The following is a 17,210-nucleotide window of genomic DNA, read 5'->3' on the forward strand; positions in this document are numbered from 1 at the left end:
GACACACATCTGGCCGGTCAAGAACAATAGCTTGCTTCACTTGCTCAAGGAACCAATACCAGTTGTCCCCGTTCTCACTCTCCACGAAGGCAAACCCCAGTGGCAGGAATTGGTTGTTACCGTCGACCCCAATGCAGACAATATCTGTCATTTGTACTTCCCGGTCAAGAATGTCCTGTCCAGGCAAATGATGGGTCGACAATACTGAAATACTTTGATGGTTGCAACGAATGCAAAGAAAGCATGCTACAATACTCGTTTTCCGCTGTACTCCGCATCAGTGGAGGGGTAATGCTTGATATTATAGTAATTGTCTGGGTTCCTTTCACATATTGTGGCTAATTGATGAGGTAAATTGTGATATGAATCTTCATATGTTACGAACCTCATCTCAATAGCCTTCTGTTTCGCCCTCTATGCCTTTGCATAGTTTATTGTATACTGGAATCTTTGCTAAATAGCACGGATTATTGATCATGGCTCATACTTTAGGTTGTCTATAATCTCCCCATACATAACATTAGCAATAAAAGAAGATGACAGATTCCGGTGGGTGAACTCTATTTCCTCAATGTGATAATTATGTTTCCTGACTATTGAGCACTGCCAGTAGTCTACCCATTTCCCCCTGAATGCATGCACCCGCCAAAGACATTGAGGCACCAAACACTTCATATCATACTCCCTTTTACTGGATTTAACAACCTTGAACTGTCTCCGAAGAGACAGCGATCAGAATTTAACTGCATTAATAACAACCTCCTTTGTAGGGTACATAGCACCCTGAGACACCTCGTTCTCATGATACTGCCACGGTGTCCGATCCGCCTCACTAACCACCAGCTTTGAAAATTCATGATCCCTCCACTCTGCAGGCACTGGAGCATTAAACCGCAACGGCTTCCTTCAGCTCTTGATCCTCCAACTCTATCTCTTCAATTATGCTAGGGCTGTACTCCCCCTCATCGGCTACACCCATCAGTTGCATCTTAGGAATATCCCCAACATCTGCCCTGGTCCCGACATTTACCAGGTCTGATTCATCTTCCACTGCCTCACTTGGTCCCGCTACTGCTTCCGTAGAGTTTACCTCTATTTGATCTTTCTGGTACGCCCCAGCTAACAAAATCAGAGGCAGGCCACGTTCACAAGATATATCTATATACTGCCTCCAAGTTGATGTGGCTTCGATCAGGACAAGCTCGTCAAAGTATCCTTGATTAGTACGGCTGAGGACAACTTTCAGCTTAAGATCATGTTGCTGCAGATCTAGTTGGAAAAACCGCATCAGCCACTTACACACACTCGTAATGGTGCTCTCATTGGCTTTACTAAGACCCTTAATGACATGTCAAAACCCAGATAGATCTACACCGTTACAACCATACTTAATTTCACCCTCACCATAATATATCTGAAAAATTAATTTATCTGTCATCCCTGAAAACATCCGCAAATATAACCAATGTTAAGACCGACGAACTATATTTCCGAGTATCGGAACTAAAAAAATTACCGACACCGATTGATGCCTAACAATAGGTTCTTCAATAATACCCCTAATCAAACTAACCTATAATGATTACTCTATACAATTTACATTTAATAGCTATCGTACCATGTCAGAATTAATATTGACAATATACTAGCATTTTCTAAACCCTAAACCCTAGGTCATACCGTTAAACCCTAGGTCATATAGTGCTAATCCTTATATCACACAATGCTACTCTACAATTATTACTCTGTACAATCTACATATTCAAAACCACCATACTATAAATAATATTATGTATTTAATTGCTATCCTACCATGTTGTAATTAATATTGACAATATTCTACTAAATATAGCATTTTCTAAATCTTAGGTTATACATGTTTAAACCCTATGTCATGTAGTGCTACTTTACTTATTAACAACAATACAAGTATATAAGAAATTACAGGAAAGTGCTCTTCAAATCCGCTGATCAAATGCAGCAGGGCTTCGCCGCGCTCTCTTCCTCTCCTCTCCTCTCTTCTTCAGAGCTTTCTCTTTTTTTGGATTAAAATGAGGATTTCTTCTCAATTTTCAGACTTTTATAGAGAAGGGAGGAGGGAGGTGGGTGGGGCAGCCTCCTTACCGCCCCCGAGAGGGTGGCAAGGGCCCTAACCACTCTCTTAGGGGGCGGTAAGGGTGGCGCGCGGGCGGGAAGCCCCTACCCGCCCTTTGAGAGAGCGGTTAGGACCCTTGCCGCCCTCTTAGGGGATGGTTAGGTCACCCGCCCTCTCAGGGGGCGGTAAGGCTTCCTAACCGCTCTCTAAGAGAGTTGCAGGAGCCTATTTTTGTAATGTTTGCAACGAGAAATCTATTTATTTAAATTTTTAATCGAAAAAATATAAAAATAAAAAACTCCACCGCCGCTCCCTCCCGGGCCGTATGGTCCTCGGCTCATACTCTCCATACGCCAGCCGACGCACACCGCACGGGCCACCTAACTAGGCTACGAGCGTCTCTCTGCCGGTCCACCAGTGCCGCATGGCCTCCGTGCCTTGGGCATGCCTACTGCTGCTAGGCCCTGCTCTCCTAGTCGAGCCACTCGGGTTGTCAGGCCGTTCCCGAACTAGGCCACTATAATAGCCCAAATTCTTAACATAAAAAATTATTTTATATAAAGGAAAATAAAAATGCAGGATAACTTAAAACCTAAGGACTGTATATCTGTATACATATAAGTATATGCATACATATTCATATGCAAAAGGGTTTAATCCTTTTTTATTTGTGTGCTTTATATACATATGTTTGCTTGAAATGTTTGAATATACATATACATGAGAGTACTGTGCATATAGAAAATTAATTAATACACATGTTATTCATATGGGTATGCATGTATAATAGGAAATAGAGATGGAAATAGAAAAAGAAAAAGTAAAATCCCCTCTGATTGGCCATTTCCCCCTCCTCTCCTCTCCTCTTCTCTCCTCTCCCTTCTGGCAAGACGGCCCGTTTGGCCAGCCTTCACTCTTCATCACCTGCTCTCTTTCTACCTAGGACGAAGCCAGCCGACCAGGCCTATCCTTTCTCACGCATCGAAACCTAGTCCAGCCGCTGCCTCATCTTCCTCCTCTCGCTCCCCTTCCCCTCCTTTGTTGCCATCCAGCACACATACGACAACAGGAAATTCCACGTCAGTTCGTCCGATTCCGAGCCGAAGTCCGCATGGAGACCAACAAAAGGACTTCACCTACGTCCTGCCAAGTCATAGCCTGAGTCGATTTTTAGAATGTCCAAGTTAATCCCAACGTCAAACTCGGACTCAATTCGCTAGCCACTTTCATCTTCTCAAATGCGAAATGAATCCCGTAGGAAATCTCTCTGGAAGCTTAGTAGATGAATCCTCAAGCTATAATGTGCTTTTGTCCAACATATTTTCAACTGTGTTGGGTCAAACGGGGAGATCAAGTTCGGATTGAGCCTGCTGCTGTAAACTCTAGACAACTCGAATTCGGACTCCCCAATGCCCCAACCTTCAAATAGAAGAGCCCCTGAGCCTCCCCGAAGCATCATGCAACTTTTTCCCATCTTACCAAAGCTAATCTGCCACTGAGGCACTTTCTACACCGATCTCCGGCGGTTAAGCCTGACGCCAAGCTGCACGGAGCTCGCCGACGATGACTTGTAGCCTAGGTGAGTTCGTCTTGACCACCTGATCCTGTTATGCTGCTCATCATCGAGATCAGTAGCTTCTAGCACGGTTCTGATAAGTTCCTAGTTGTCCGCCGTCATCCTAAAGCCGCCGCTGCCGTAAATTATACAAAGAGTTCCCTAAGCAACCGATTGAAATTGTGTTTGCCGGTGTATCTTATCTACAGAATAGCTTATTCTCCTGATCCTGAAGGCGGCGAACAAGGTGTAGGTGGAAATGTTGATGACAAAGATGCTGCAGTGGGATAAGAACTTCAAAGATACCGAGCTAAATCCATCGGATGTTATGTTTCTTTAGTCCTTTTGTATGAGTTCTCTTTCATGTTGAACTATGTTAAACTAGTGTTCACAGTTTCTACGATTCATTGTAAACTCAGTCGCTTTCAATAAAAGAGAGGCTGAAGCCTTTTTTCTAAAATTAAGAAAAATCATATCAGCGTTGGGGGCGATCGCTTCTATGCCGTCGAATCCATAGCGCACAGCCGTCATTAGAACATAGCATAACGGTTCGGGTAGATCAATCCAGAGTCGTCCATCATCTCATCCATGGTCTAGATTTACAAAGCCTTAACGTCAGGTGCCGTCAGCCAACTGACGCCATTAGTTCCACATCGGTCGACCGAGTTAGCAGACCACCTTAGCCTAACTACTGATGTGTCAGGCCATGTCAACACGATTAGCTGAGTCAGCATTAGATTTTCCATTTATTTGTTATTTTTTGTACTGACGTCATAAACCATACATGTTGCGTAATAATTAGTTTTTCATTATAAAATAGTTCTAAATATTGGATTAATTTTGAAAATAGTTTTAATAATGTTATTTAATTATGTTTAATGTTTTATATAGTTTTATAATCTAAATAAATTCTAAAAAATTCTAGAAAATCATAGATTGCTCTGAAAAATTCGAGAAAAATTTCTAATCACATAATTTCATCTATAGTAAATCTTTTTATCCTGTTGTAATCTTTCAAAAGTCGCACTTGTCAACCGTAGCTCTGATTTAATATGTTCTTTCGCTAAAATTGCTAGAAAAAAGTGATCTTGTGTGTGATGATGATTGTTTTATGATATTTGATTCTTTTTGGATCTTGGTGTTTATGTGTTGCCTTTTTGCTTTTGATCATGAGTAGATGCCAATATTCCAAAGGAGTTAGAAAGACTTCAAGACTAAGATTTTGAAGACCCAACTTAGTATTTTGAAGGCAAGTTATGTTCATGAACATATTGATCCCAGTTTTAAAAATGTTTTGTTTGACAAACATGCATGCTAATAATATTGTTGGGAATCCCAAAAGTTAGGCTTTACCCTAGTTTTCCTGTAACATCATTGTCGCCATGGTTATAGGTTTTGTTATGGAAGGATAGATGATGCTTTACCTTGCTTTGGGATGATGATGATCATGTTAATGGCTCAACTGAATATGATAATGGTCCTACAAAACTATAATAAAAGATGATGAACTCATTTTTGTAGCAACATAGAATTAGGATTGAAGCAAGTGGTTGGATGAGACCGGTACAGGTTATACGGTTAGGTTTGTGGTAGTCTTGCTCAAATATAAGGACCGATTTGTGGAGTGATCTTTTCAAGTTAACAGTACAACCACAAGCATGATTTGGGATGATTCTAGCCGATTAATTTGCTTTACTCTCTGCATTGTGTAGACCATTTGATTTTATGGAACATAAAGGTGTACTTTCAGGGTTTCCATAAGGCGTAAGAGGTGGCTTCCGTTGATGACGTTTATTCGTGTGATGGTGAAACCTTAGTGAATATGCACGTATTGAGAGGAGCATTGTAAAAGATAATGATATCTTGGCCGTACACCTCTGAAGTGTGTAAGTGTTTCGCGAACATGGAAAAACAGATAATCATGACTTATGGGTAAAGTGTACAACCTCTACAGAGTGTAAAACTGGTTAATCAGTTGTCATGATTACAAGTGGCAAAGAAAACCTCTCATGATTAGAACTTGATAGTGGTGAAAATTATGGTTAAGGTGATGTTCAACCTTGGTGGTGGAAACCATGGTTGAAGTGTTGGAAGGTTGGTTAAGTCAGGATAATTGGAATCTTGAGGAGGTTGTTTATTTATTATGATTCACTTAATTATTACATGCTTTTCAAATGTTTTAAAGTAAATGCCATTTTTTGCAAATGAGCCCTATTGCCATATTATTGTTCAAGCCTTCATATACATATTATTTCCTCACAACTTGCTGAGTATGAGATGTGCTCACTCTTGCTATCACCAAATACTTAGTTGGAGAAGTTGTTGGAGAGTTCACTGAAGATGGATCGTTCTGAACAGTTTTCTACGTCGGTGTGCCTGTGGAGTCGCCATGAAGGATAGAGTCTATGTAGTTATGCTGCAGTTTTATTTGTATCTTATCCCTTAAAGGTTACTTTTGTATGACGTTTAATTACGAATAAGTGAGATATTGTAATGATATTCATCTATGAAGTCACTATATCTTGGTATTGATTCCTGGGCTCAGCACATATATGAGATTGGTTATTTTTTTGGACCAGTCTTGATAGCCGCCACCTGCCATGCTGGGTCGTGCCTAGCAGTAGCACCTGCTTGATATTTACTTCAGCGTGGCTGCCCTTGAACAATGCCAGTCCAGCCACTCCACTGTGCCAATAGCACATTACCTCCACTCTTTTTCCTTTGTCTTTTTATTCCATAGCATACACGGATGCATGCTCCATGGAACAAATCCTTCCATGCCATATGCAACATGATGGTCTACACCATAGGCCATAGAACTCCCGTGTACGTCTCATGGTACAATCCATCTTTACGTGTATCGTTCCCTAGCCCGAACGTCCCACGTGACCTTTTGACCATCATGATCTTAGTAACTCCCTGAACCTAGTCCTGGTCTTGTCACTGACCACATCTGCCCTCAGTATACACATGTATATGAACAAAACCAACAACCAATTTCAAGCACAATTTATCACAAACATGACTAATTTCAATCCATACAACAGCACTCACATGTCAATCTGTACATATATCAAAACAATAAATATCATAATGCTACCACGAGCATATCCAAGCAACATATTCGCAACACATGCACATCAATACATGCACATCATCTAAAATACAATGTTAAATCACTTTTCACTTTTGCCAATTTCAAAATAAAGTCAAATTTTCAGCATACATGATTTTACAATGTTTCCCTTGATGAAAACATTGACAATACCTCATATGAACATTGGCAACACATTCTCATTATTTTTTTAAAATCACGAAGCAAAGTGACAAACCAAAAAATCAATCAAAAGATCCAAGAATGCTCCCCCTTTCTTTAAAATAAAAAATCTCCCCCGAAGAGAAATAAAAATAAGAAAAGAATAAATCACCCCCTTTGACCAAAAAGATGGAAATAAAAAATCCCAAGTTTCTACCCTTTTGATAATGGATTCATCAAGAAAACAAAAGAGAGAATAAAATCTTTTTTATCATGTTTTTGTTTTATAATGAGCAGCACAAATCATCCACATATGTAGCAAATACTCAACCAAGCCATGCTATCAAAAATAATTGCACCAACATGTCTACACATGTAAAAATGCAGTGTAAGCACAACTTATCAAGTATAATTAACAATTTATTTGTAAGATATGATCTCCCAATATCAACTACTTCAATCTCAAAAAAAATTTAAACTTCATAACTTTGTTGTGCTTGAAAAAACTAATTGATTGCTTGAATACAAAGAGATAAAATCCATTTGCAAGAAATTATATGCACCATCAGTCTTACTTTTCAACTAAGCCAAGCCTATTTTAAAATGACAATTAGATGTTTAAGATCAATGGTTTTGGTCATACACAACTTCTTCCAAGGTTATATCAAAGTTCAATGATAGTCAGTCTCATAAAGAAGTGTGACAATTCATATTTCCTTGATCTTCTACCCATCAACAATTACTAAGCACTTAGCGCATAACTTTGATACTTCAAATTTAGCACTTTTAGAAAAGATCAAAATAGTTAACAAAGTTCAACCATGACAAGATCTAATTTAAGTTTTCATTCCAATTAAAAAGTTAGGAAAAAAACTACACCACACATGCATAGATATGAAGATGCAAAAACCTTGTAGCATAAACATGGCTTCAAATGTCATATATATATAAAGTACAATTCTCATTACCTTTTTATTGTTTTCAAATTTTTTGTTTTTCTAAATTTCAAGAACTCCCCCTCAAACGAATCCTTTCGAAAACTCCTTTTTCTAAACAGTTAAGTGAAAGAAAAATGTCGACAATTTCTAAATCTCCAATCTAACGAACTTGTTGAAAAATGCGGGGATGCTTTGAGTAGAAATATCACAAGGGAAACACACATGGGCTTTTGGACAGATTCAGGCCTCACTGAGGATAATAACCCTGTGTTTTGTTTGCCTTGTATTGATCTGAGCCTATTACAAGAGGGTGTGGCTAGCCTAGATGGATCTAAACCTAGTCGGTGACTTCTTCCTTCGATTATGTTGTCTTGTATGGGCTTGTAGAACTTGTATCGCTCGTGACGACTTGTTCTCGCTTGTCCTATGCAGGGCCCCTTCTCTGTTATGGAACACCTGCGACTAGTTTCCTTTATTCTGGGGATCCCCTTCCCAGAGATAAATAAATGCTCCAAGAATTACGGGACACGCTGGGGTACCAAAATATGGTAACTAACCATTATTCATCGTCAAGCCCTCCATCAGTACGTGAAATGAGGCTTCGACAGTTCAAGTATATAGCCAACAGAGATAGTTTTCTGTCCGACCATTCCATCGAATAAACTCGAACTTCCGATTGGGATAAAACATTTAACCAGGTTCCCTGGGTCTTTAAGATCACCTACTAAAAATTTTGATCACCTCAAAAGAGTTCTCAAGAATGTATTCTATCTGGGTAGATTTTCTAGTTGTAAAAAAAAAGTATGCTGCCCTTGCAAAGTACAAAGTAGATAAGGCCCGTCGTTGGCTAGGCTCTGAAGTTGAACTGCAGCAGTGAAAGTCTGAGTGGTGGTGAAAAGATTCTCCATCATGAATGCGAAGGGATTGTTGCTCCATCCTTTCGACTGCTACCATGCCTTGGAAGAACTCAACAGGTAAATGACTACTCTGGAGTCCGCCTTATTGTTTGTTTTGGTCAGCTTTAAAGATGTAACTTTGATGACCAAGTGTCACTTAGGAGCTCATGACTCATAACACAGCCATGCCCAGAGTTAAAGCTTGGTAGGTGAGGCACCTCGCCTCCTGATCCGTTGGTCTATATAAACCTTCGGGCACCGGATCTCAACTGCACCACACATGAGTTTGATCATGGATTCTCCTCCTTCTCCTGAGTACACACCCTCTTCTCTCGACTACTCACCTTCTTCCCCTGAGTACACACCTCTCACTCCTCCATCATCTCCCACAAAATCTGGCTCAGTGGTGGAGGTCATCGACATCTCCTCCGACAAGGTGGTTGAAGAAAGGGCTGTGACTCACGTTGGCCCTGTTAAGGATGGCAAGCCCCACCGCCTTAGGTCCAAGATGAGGGGGACTGGGATCTTTTGGAGGCAGAAATAGAGGAGGAAGAAGCGTCAGAGGTGGAGAAGAAGGAAGCATCTGGCAGTGTCTCTGTTAAAAATGGCAAGACGCCCGCCGCTTCATCCTCTCCTTCCTCGTGTTGTTCTGATGAGGATGGCTGGAAGGAATAGCCAAAGCGGCGACTCCGATGATGGTGGTTGGGAGTCATTCCCCCACCAGAACTGTGGTCATAGAGCTACAACCCGTGGTGGGTAGTCTAAATCATCATCGTCGGAGATGTCGATGATCTTGAGCTATGACACCAACAAGTTCAGCCGGGAGTTAGGGTGTTACTAACCTTAACCTCTCATTGGGCAGGTTAAAGCAGTTTGTCCTTCCTCTTCGCCGGGTAGCTCTTTTAGGACTTTTTTAATCATCTCTCCATTAGTTTATCTGTAAAAGAGCTCAAAAATCTTATTAAATGGAAGATTCCTACTTCTACTAGAATACCCGTGCATGACTGTACTCCTTCTTTTGAATACAAGTTTAAACAAATGTCTGATATCTCTTTTGGATAGCTTTGAGGTTTGCATAATTTCTTATCAGGATGTTTGTCGCAACATCCTTAGCCTAATTCCTAACAAAAAATGTTTAAGTTTTCAGGCACTCAGAGATCTGATAAGGTCCTCTACAATCCCTAAAGAAAAATTCTTCCATTAAAAAATGCAGTTTTGTACTTCTAACATGTATGAAGCCCCCGACTGGCTATCGGGGAAGGATTTCTGAATAGGCAGTCCAAAAAATAGAGTGCACGCGTGGGTATAGGTTCTCGAATTACGGCGTATCTTAGTTTTTAAAGGTATTTATTCGAAGATAGGTGAAAGATATATATTAATAATATGATAACGAATATTATAGAATATATTCTAAGTACTTACACATAGAACTTACAAAGTTGGTCGATATTCCAAGAATTTTTAAGGACATGACCATTTTCCATAGCTATCCTATATGACATTAATCGATTATATTTGACCACCCTATAGGGACCTTCCCACTTTGGAGATAGCTTGTTGCTATTTTTCTAGATTTGTACGAGATGTAGAACTAGATCTCTGGGTTCGAAAGATCTTTAACGGATGTTCTGGTAATGGTAGCATTGCAGAGCTTGTTGGTACCGTGCACTTATGTATTTTTTTCTTCGAGAGCATTGAGGTAATCTTGTCTTCTCGGGATTTCTTCCTTATCAGCGTATAACTTGACTTAGGGAGATTTTATCTTCAGTTCACAAGGCAGCATTGCTTCAACCCCATAAACTAGGAAGAAAGGCATTTCACCCATCGCCCTACTGGACGTTGTTCAAAGTGCCCAAAGTACATTAGGCAATTCAGAAGCCCGGGTTTTACTGTAGGCACATAAGCGATTGAAGATGTTGGTTTTCATTCCCTGAAGTACGAGGCCAATTTGCCCGCTCAACCTATTTGTTGCGTTGTTGGTGTGGTACAGATGCAAAGCAAACTTTAGTGCCGAGTTCCTCGTAGTAATCGATGAATGCCATGCTGGAGAACTGAGTACCATTGTCGATGATGATTCTACTCGGGACATCAAATCTTGTCATGACGCTTTTCATGATGAATTTCTTAGTGGATGCCGATGTGATTTTTCTGACTAGCTCAGCTTCCATCCACTTGGTAAAGATATCAATTGCAGCGAACATGAACTTGAATCCCCCAGGTGCTATCGAGAAGGGCCCCAGAATATCCAGTTCCCAAGTTGTGAATGGCCACAACAAAGGATCATCTGTAAGGCTTGAGCGGGTTGATGTACTTTTTTCTTCGAGAGCATTGAGGTCATCTTGTCTTCTTGGGATTTTGTCCTTATCAACGTATAACTTGACTTGGGGAGATTTGATATTTAGTTGCTTCAGCCCCATAGACTAGGAAAAGGGTGTTTCACCTATTGCCCTACTGGATGTTGGTTGAAGTGCCCAAAGTACATTAGGCAGTTCAGAAGCCTAGGTTTTAGCATAGGTGGATAAGCGGTTGAAGATGCGGGTTTTGATTGCCTAAAGTACTAGGCCATTTGCCCGCTCGACCTATCCATTGCTTTGTGGGTGTGCTACGGACGTAAAGCATACTGTAGTGACAAGTTCCTTGCAGTAATCAATGAACACCACACTGGAGAACTGAGTACCATTGTCAGTGATGATTCTACTTGGGACGTCGAATCTTGTCGTGACACTTTTCATGATGAATTTCTTGACGTCTGCCGATGTGATTTTTTCGACTGGCTCAGCTTCATTCCACTCGGCAAAGGCGTCAATTGCAACGAACAAGAACTTGAAGCCCCGGGCGCTACCAAGAATGGCCCCGGAATATCTAGCCTTCAAGTCATGAATGGCCACGACAAAGAGATTGTCTGTAAGGCTTGACATGGTTGATGAACTCTTCTGCTGTGAAATTGACAGCTTGTACACTTTTTTACCAACTCGCTAGCTTCATGGAGAGCTGTAGGCCAATAGAAATCTTATCTAAAAGCCTTTCTAACCAGGGTTTGAAAGGAAGCATGAGCTCCACATACACCTCCATAGATTTCTTTGAGCAATTCTTTACCGTACTTCTGAGAGATGCATTTCATGAGCACTCTGTTAGTGCCTTTTTGATAACACCATCTACCAAGGTATACATCTCGGATCGATGGAAAATTTGCTCAGTTAGTGCATCTTCCTCAGGCACAACTTGATCTTGAAGGTACTTGCAGATTACAGTCACCCATGAAACACCGCTTTCAAGCTGAGCCACGAGTTCCCCATGACTCCTTTTGTGGCGTTAATCCCTAGGAAGCCCGCGAGATGGTTATAGGTCTCATGGACCACCACTCCTTTGGTTGCTTTCTCTGATGATTTTATAGACGGCTTTGAGAGTTTCTCTATAAAAATCCCAGGTTGTCCTGGAGACTGTGAAAATGTCGTGTGAGCAATACTATCGGCGAGGCAATTATCCTTCCTTGGGATGTACTTGACCTCAAGTCTGATGAATTTCTTTTCCAACTTCCTCACCTCAGCGAGGTAGTCTGTCATGGTCTTATCCAAGGTTTGATACTCATTGCTAACTTGCTTCACCACTAACTGTGAATTCCCTTTCACAAGCAGGCGGCGGATGCCAAGAGAAGAAGCTACTCAAAGTCTGGAGAGCAGACCCTCATATTCGGCTACATTATTTGTAATCAGAAAATCGATCTGCAAGGCATATTGCAGGCTTTCGCCTATCAGAGAGATCAGTATAATCCCAGCCCCCGCACCTTGAAGCATGAGTGATCCGTCGAAGAATAAAGTCCATACATCTGATAGGTTGCTACAATCATTCTAGAGTTGATTCGGTTCTGTCCATTTGGCCACAATATGAGAAGCAAGTTCTTTGTGACTTGATTGTTGTTCACGATATAAAATGGACATCAAATTCTGTGAGTTCAACTGACCACTTGGCAATTTGGACGATTGCGTCTCTATCATCTAAGATCTCGTCTAATAGGTATATTGATGGTATGGTGATCTTGTGAGCCTGGAAGTACTGTCATAACTTACAAGAAGCCATCAATACTGCATATAACAATTTCTGTACTTGCGGATAACATGCTTTAGGACCATGGAGTACTTCGCTAATGTAGTACACTGGTCGTTGGCTCTTCTCTTGTTTGTCTTGCACTTCCCTTTCCACTACCAATACCTCACTTACATCTCATGGTCCGGTCATGATGTATAAGAGTAAATCTTCATTAGGGTTGGGAGCGACTAGCACTGGGGTGAAGAAAGATAGATGGAATACCCATGTCAGGTCATGTAAGGCCATACCTCTTTAAATTATTGAATGCCTCATCTTCTACTTTTGACCAGTGAAACTTGTCAAAATAGGAGTCCTCGATCTCCAAGTCATGAAATAAATCAACTAAGGGCTGCCATGCATCTGGTTAGTCTTTGAACTTCTGACACTGACTTGGGCGTTGCATCTCTTTGATAGCTTTGATCTTTTCAGGATTGACTTCTATTCTCCAGTAAGACACTAGATATATGAATAATTTCCCCGCATTGACTCCAAACACACACTTTTCTGGGTTTAGCATGACCCGATTCTTGCGCAGGTTATTAAATGTTTCTTATAGGTCAGAGATGAGATATTCCTTCCTTTTGGTTTTGACAATGAGATCATCGTGTAGGCCTCTACATTCTGGCCGATCTGATCGTGGAGTGTTATCTATATTCCTTGTTGGTATGTGGCACCGGCATTCTTCAATCTAAAGGGCATTTTAATATAGCAGTAGACCCCAAAAGGGGTAATAAAGGAGGTCTTCTCCTCATCTTCTAGATTCATACTAATATGATGATAACTACAATAGGTATCAAGAAGGCTTAGATAGTCATAGCCAGAGCTGGAATCAACTATATGATATATTCGTGGTAGAGAAAAAGTGTCCTTAGAGCAGGCTTTGTTGAGGTCCATGAAGTCGACACACATTTACTATTTGCCATTTGATTTTTTGACCATAACAGGGTTTGCGAGCCACTTGGTGTGATCCACTTCTCGAATAAAGCCTGCCTTGGTGAGTCTTTCAATTTCCTCTTTAATAGCTTCTTTCTAATTAGGTGCGAATCATCAGAGCTTTTGTTTAACCAGCTTTGCATTGGGACAGATATCTAATTTATGCTCAATCACTTCCCTGGGGATCCTAGGCATGTTTGATTGTTGCCAAGTGAACACATTGGTGTTTGGCTAGAGGAAAGTGATGAGTGTGAGTTCCAATTTGGGATCCAGTTTAGAGCCGATCCAGATGACTTTGGATGGCTCCATTGGATCCAAGGGAACTTATTTTATTTCACTGTGAGACCTCACAACGGCTTTTGGCCTCGAGTTCTTCATCTCCTTGTTGGGTTGATGCTACGTGGTCATATCTAGACTTCATTTGTCACAACGTAAGCTTGTTTTCACGCAGCCCTGGATGGTGATGACTCCCTCAGGTCCTGGATTCTTCACGCACTGGTAAGTATAGTGTGTGGCTGCCATATATTTGGCAAGAGCAAGTCTTTCTAAGAAGGCATTATATGCCATCTTGAAATCAACCACATCAAATAGGATTTTGTCTGTTTAGAAATTGCCAGGCTTCCCAAATGTAATCGGTAGAGGTTTCTGGCCAAGGGGAATGGCCAAAGATCTGGGTACTATGTTGTGGAAAGCTTGAGCAACTGGTTTTATTGCACACCATGAGATCTGCATCCCTCCAAGAGCATTAGCCAATATGATGTTTAAGGAACTTCCACCATCGATAAGGACTCAAGTTACCTTGTAATTGTTTAGCATAGGCTTGACAACTATCGGAAATTGGCCTGGCCATATGAAATTATCAGGGCAGTCTTCTTGGCCGAAGGAGATTTCTATGTCCGACCACTTCATGGATTGACGACCCGTAGGAATGGCAACTAGGACTTCTCGGGCCACTGTCTTGTACTTTCACTTAGACTCATAGGACGTGGAACCACTGAACATGTGGTCGATCGTCCTCTCGCCCGGTTGGAAAGACATCATTTCCATGTCATCCCAGTTGTCATCCAAGTCAGAGTCCCTGCTTTGAGTCACGACCTGGACCTTCTTTTCCCTTGGCTGCTTTTTCGACTTCCGCATTAAGCAACTTTTCCAAAGGTGGCATTCATAGATGTTGTGGTTGTCAGTTTGGTGGAAGTCATATCAAGGCTTCTGGTCACATTCGCCAAAACCTGGTGTAAAGCTTTTGCTTCAAGAAGGACTAAAGCGCTGGTCAAGATGAACGTTGGGCAAATCTGCAAAAACTTTGTCAGATTTAGTTTTCTTGCCCTTACATCTCATGGTGTTCTTCTTGCACTTGTTCTGGACCTTGTCACCACCAAACCTGGGTTGAGGACGCTTGATGCCCTAAGTCTATTCCTTGACAAAGATGAATGCATCCTCGACAATCTTCACGAGGTCCTTACCCGTCTCAGGCTCTTTTTGGGCAATATCTTCGACGCAACGCTGGATCTTAACCCCTTGAGTGAATGCTTTGATAACGTCATGGTCACTAATCTCGGGGATAGTATTCTGAGTGGTACTGAAGAATCAAACAAACTCGCGCAAGGTCTTGTTGGAAGTTAGCTAGGAGGGTTGCCTGGTTTGCCCCGGTTAGCACTATTTCTAGCTAGGTCCAAATGAGAGTTCTCAGCCTAGAGCATGATCTCCTTTCTCAGGTCGACTACTGACTTCACCCAATCCTTACCGGCTGGGTAGCCAAATATGTGGTCTGAAGGCACATGTTTGCCTCTTGTAGAAGGAAGATCCTATTTGCAGTTGTGGACTTAAAGAGGTCAGCCCCCTGTTGATGATCAGGAGACTGTATGACCAGGGCCCCGTTAAGGGCCGAAGTTGTTCTGTCCGTGGGAGGCTGGCCATTACCGGTCGCCAGGGCTGGAGGACCCCGAGCATTGGTAGGGTCGTCGTCATGATGAGCTATATCATCACCCTCGTTTCTGATGGTGAAAACTTCCCGGGGGTAACCTTCGCTAGAGGAGGTGTCTAGATCCATCATGGATACTTCATCAGGTTGCTCCGGATCGGAATCTTGATAATCCATGCTGTTAGAAGATGCGGGGATTGATCCTAACTTACTGTGAATCAGGCATCCATAGTTGTCTTGGCAACCAAGTGGTTCGAGCTCGATACCATAATATTTGGCGCATTGATCCATAAATGGACTTACCTCGTTGCTTGAATAGTTGCCAGAAAGTTGTCACTGAAATCCACCCGATCGATCACCGGTTTACCGAGAAGAGAGGCAAAGTTGTCGTAGAACCCCTCATCTGAAAAAACTAGTTTTCGGTGAAGATTTAGGCGACGGCGCCAGCTGTTGACGATTGCGAAATCGCTGATCTAATGAACTTGTTGAAAAATAAGGGGATGCTTGAGTAGAAAAATCACAAGGGAAATAGATAGAAGTTTTTAGACAGGTTCGAGCCTCTCTGAGGATAGCAACCCTACATCATGTTTGTCTTATATTGATCTGAGCTTGTTACAAGGGGGTGTGGCTAGTCTAAATAGATCTAAACATAGTCGGTGACTTCTTCCTTGGCTTCTGTTGGCTTGTATGGGCTTGTAGAACTCGTATCGCTCGTGAGGACTCATTCTCGCTTGTCCTTCGTGGGGTCCCTTGGCTCTGTATATATATGGGGATGTCGTATGTCCTTTGGACTTTTTGTTCTTATTCTTGGAGATAGACCTTCTCGGTTACGGAACACCTGTGAGTAGTTTCCTTTTTTCTAGGGATCTCCTTCCCAGAGATAAAGATATGCTCCTAGAATTACAGGACACCCTGGGGTAGCCGAATATGGTAACTTATCATTATTCATCGTCAAAAAATCTTCCCTCTAAGCAAATGAAAGGAATTTTTAAAAATTATTTCCCTTAATAGAATAACCAATGAAATCAAGGGAGACACAGGGATATGTGTTTGGGATATTATGGTATGTTCTTTTAAGCACAAGCATGAATCATGATAAGCACATCTTAAATATGAAAAACCATGATATAAGATACAACATGATAGAATATATGGAAATATACACATGATCATATGAACAAGAATCTCACTTATACCATAAGTAGAAATATGTGAGTATAAAAAGCATGAGTGTATAGAATAGCTCAAAAAATTGGTGAAGATGCTATAAATGCAACAAGCCTCTTGAAGGCCATCATAAGGGTATGGAAAACCATTCAAGTCTCGATTACATCAAGCAGGAAACCAAAATGCAACAAGTTTTTGTTCTCCATCCCTCGTTCCAAAAACCTACATAGCACTAGAAGATGATAAGGCTTTGATACTAGGGTTAGTGGTAAAATATTTACGAATTCAATATCTAGACATCCAACTAAAAGTAGGCACAACACGAGTATTCTTATGAGCAAAATTAGTAGTAGCTTTTCTTGT

This window comes from Phragmites australis, chromosome 18, assembly GCF_958298935.1.
Source record: "Phragmites australis chromosome 18, lpPhrAust1.1, whole genome shotgun sequence".
In the NCBI taxonomy this organism is placed as follows: domain Eukaryota; kingdom Viridiplantae; phylum Streptophyta; class Magnoliopsida; order Poales; family Poaceae; genus Phragmites; species Phragmites australis.